This window comes from Cebus imitator, unplaced genomic scaffold (assembly GCF_001604975.1).
Source record: "Cebus imitator isolate Cc_AM_T3 unplaced genomic scaffold, Cebus_imitator-1.0 Scaffold614, whole genome shotgun sequence".
In the NCBI taxonomy this organism is placed as follows: domain Eukaryota; kingdom Metazoa; phylum Chordata; class Mammalia; order Primates; family Cebidae; genus Cebus; species Cebus imitator.
Genome location: NW_016107929.1, coordinates 537,880 through 541,707, shown reverse-complemented (window position 1 = coordinate 541,707; position 3,828 = coordinate 537,880). Strand labels below are relative to the sequence as shown.

Sequence of the window (3,828 nt, the reverse complement as noted above, 5' to 3'; positions counted from 1 at the left end):
AGCAAGCCTATGCAACAGCAGATGGGGAGGCCACACAATAGGCACACGCCATATTGGGTCCCCCACACAGTACGTTGAGGAAGCAAAGGCAAGACAGAATCATGCGGGATATGAAAACCTGTTCCGCTGACACGGAGGTAGAGCCTCCATCTGTGACTTGTCTGTAGGGCAGGGGCGTGGGCACCAACTGAGGCATGAACGGAGGGGAGGCTCTGCTGGTGTAGAAAGATGATGCGATGTGCTTGCTTCTGCAGCACATATATCAAATGGGAACGGTACAGAGAAGATGAGCATGGCCCCTGCCCAAGGATGACACACAAATTCATGAAGTGTTCCATATTTAAAAAAAAAAAGGCCGGGCGCGGTGGCTCATGCCTGTAATCCCAGCACTTTGGGAGGCCGAGGCGGGTGGATCACGAGGTCAAGAGATTGAGACCGTCTTGGTCAACATGGTGAAACCCCGTCTCTACTAAAAATACAAAAATTAGCTGGGCATGGTGGTGCACGTCGGTAATCCCAGTTACTCGGGAGGCTGAGGCAGGAGAATCACTTGAACCCGGGAGGTGGAGGCTGCAGTGAGCCGAGATCGCGCCATTGCACTCCAGCCTGGGTGACAAGAGCGAGACTCCATCTCAAAAAGAAAAAAAAAAATAAATAAAAGAAGAAGAAAGATCGTGGGATACCCTGCAGGAGACCAGGGCTAGAAGGGTGGACGCCTCTCAGGACGAGGGAAGTGAGAGGAAGCCCCAGGGCGGCGTGAGGGTGCTGGTTCCTGTGTTCATTCAGCTGTCTTGGGGATGAGGGGAACAGCTGAGAGGGTCAAGGGAGGGTGGCAGTACCTGCAGCTGGTGACTGGGAGAGCCCAGGCCTGGGATATGGCCCCTGCTGCGAGTGCCCAGCACCTTGAATGAGATAGTTGCAGTACGTACTGTGGGGATGGGGGAGTCCCAAGGACTGGGGGTCAGGAGGAGCTGACGACTGTGCAGCAGCCATGGCTGCAGTGGCACTGGGCTGGGCAGCTGTCCCAGGATCAGCCCTTTCCCCTGCATCGAAGCCTTCTCTCCGTGGGCGGGAAGGCTAGCGCGGCTGTTGCAGCAGGGGCTCTGGAGGGCGATGCTGTCCCAGGGAGCCCATGCATTCTTCTCTGGGAACAGGCTTGAGGTGCAATGAGAGACTCTGGGTTTGGACCCCTTGGGGAGGCGACTCCCCTCATCGCTGTCACCCCCAGATGATTTACCTGCCTGGCGGCAAGATGATGGCTGCACTAGCCTGCATTCTCTGGTATGCGTCACATACACTTCGGTGTAAATGTCACTATGTAACCTCAAGAATGGTGGCCCTTGATGCTTTGTCCTTAACCTACAGGCTTTGCTTCTAGTTAAGAGAATTTCCATCAGCAGGTGAAGAGGCAGGGAATGGTGCAAGTAATGGCGGCCAGCGTGCTCCACTCCAGGTCCTCTGCTGAGTGGGCGTGGAGTCTTCGCAAAATTCGCAGCAGGAAGGAAGTACTCTTGGTGTGGCCTTGCGGGCTGGCCAATGTGGCTTATTTGCCGAAGGCTGGCGATTTGTATATACTCCCACAGCTAATAACTGGTGGCAGTCCACGCCTGGCCACTACGCAGTGCTGCCCCCCAATTTTGGGTGCCATTTTAGGTTCCTCTAGAGCCTCTGAGGCAAGTGATTTGTCCATGAACCCAATGGCCTGGCTATGCTGGTGACCCTCTGCTTGGGCACTGCCCACGGGGAGCAGAACAGAGGCTCTGAGAGCTGCCCCCTATCCCTGGTGACCACAGTAAAATGACTGCAGAGGAAAGGGAGCTTGGAAAAGGGTGGGCTGGGGGGGCAGGAGGCCCACCCCCAGCTAGACGGTGGGCTCGGAAGCCCTTGAGAAAGATGGAGGTCCCTCTTGTTCTTGCTGGAAGGGCAAGTGTGGAAGGTCAGCTCCGTGTCATACCCCTGGGACCTAGGTGACCTCTAGCGGGGGTGCGTATTCAGCATGGAGGACAGGCACCCACAGAGCAATGCCGTCCTGTTGGCTGAGGCCTGGGGTGGGGGCAGGCGGGCCTGGAAAGTACCATTATGGCCCCTGGGCAGGCAGGGTTCTCTGGACACTGCTTGCACCCTGGCCTCAGAGGTCTTGGCTACCACCATTGTTTCTTTCTTTCTGCCCTCCATGCAAACTCAGGTTAGTTATATCAGAGCCCTTCACGGGGCCCCTGGACTTGCCCACCAGGTCTCCTCTTGCCCTTCACCTCCTGCTGAACCTACAAGGTCTCCCTGATTTTTACCTGCCCATAATCATGGACGCAGCCCTAGGATGGTCAGGGTGAGTTCCCAGGGACCCTGACAGCATGGGTGCTCTCATGACTGAGGGCATTACACCAGGGAGAGGGGGCCAGGAGAGACTTCCCAGAGAGCTGGTTGGGGGTTATGAAAGTGGCCTCATGGCTGAGTGCAGTGGCTCATGCCTGTAATCCCAGCGCTTTGGGAGGCTGAGGCAGGCAGATTGCTTGAGGTCAGGAATTTGAGACCAGCCTGGCCAACATGGTGAAACCCCGTCTCTACTAAAAATACAAAAAATTACCCGGGTGTGGTGGCATGCGCATGTAGTCCCAGCTACTCAGGAGGCTGAGGCACAAGAATCCCTTGAACCTAGGAGGCTGAGATTGCACCTTTGCACCCCAGCCTAGGCAACAGAGCAAGATTCTGTCTCAAAAAAAAAAAAAGTGGTCCCAGGCCAGGCGGGAGTAGCAGGCTCCAGGGAAGTGGTGCATCCTGGGAAAGAGCAGGGGGGCGGCTGCTGGAGGGGTGGGGAGGGAAGGGGCAGCCCCCATCCTCATCTGCATCCTCTGCACACGGGGGATACCAGGCCTCTTATTTGGGGTACTTAAGCCTAGATCAGATGTGGTTCTTGCATCTTAGGGCATGACATTAGGGTGGGGGAAGGGGACAAAAATGGCCACGCCTCTGCTGTCTCTTGGGATCCTAGGATTTGTGGTGGCTTCTAGGGATTCCCTGCTGCCAATAAGTGGTCCAGCCATGTTACAGGATCGGGCTCCTGGCTGGAATGGCCTTTGTGCTTTAGAGTTGAGGCACTTCCTGCTTCTGTTGGAGCTCCTTGTCAACATACAGGTCTGGGCACGTAGGAGGTGGTGGCCGAGGGGAGAGGTGGGCAGTTGAGGGGGTACAAGGCTAGACTGCGTTGCTCTGCCTCCTCTTGGGGCCCCAAGCAGGATGGAGCCCAAGTCCTTGGGCAGCGCATGGTCCTCCGCTTCACAGGACACACACTGTACCCATCCTGTAAAATCCACTTTTGCTCAGTTTGTTTTAGGGAGAGGGCTCTGAATTGACCTTTGGTCTTTGCAGACTCTCAGGGACCATCTGGAGTTCCAGCCAGAATCTGTGTCTGGCAGAGTGGGAGTGGGGCAGGGGCCCTCACTGGGGTGACTTGGAGAGCAGTTATTCCATCTCATATGGGAATACACACTGTGGACTCCTGATCGCATCCTGGGGTTTAAGACTCTGGCCAAGCAAGTCAGCTCCACCGCTTTGTGTGTCTCTGGGAGGGCCTGGGGTGGGACACCCCGGTCTGCGGCCCCGGCCCCTCCCCTGCCCTTTCTCACTCACATCTTGCGCCCTCTGGTAACTATCTCTTCTCTCTGAGGACGGATGCAGCCTGATTTGAATGAGGGTGAGGGTCTTGTGAGGACGAGGACACGGGTTGGGAGTGTGGGGTGTGTGTGTGTGTGTGTGTGTGTGTGGTGGGAATGGAACACCCGAGTGTGGGGTGTTTGTGTGTGTGTGTGTGTGTGTGTGTGTGTGTGTGTG

The 3,828-nt window shown here is 56.3% G+C and overlaps 1 non-coding gene across 1 annotated transcript; it reads left to right on the top strand.

The window, feature by feature from the left end:
- The first annotated feature begins 238 nt into the window (after positions 1 to 238).
- Positions 239 to 344, top strand: LOC119469273. Its single transcript, XR_005198078.1, has one exon. It is a non-coding gene; the product is annotated as a U6 spliceosomal RNA (small nuclear RNA).
- Positions 345 to 3,828: the final 3,484 nt, after the last annotated feature.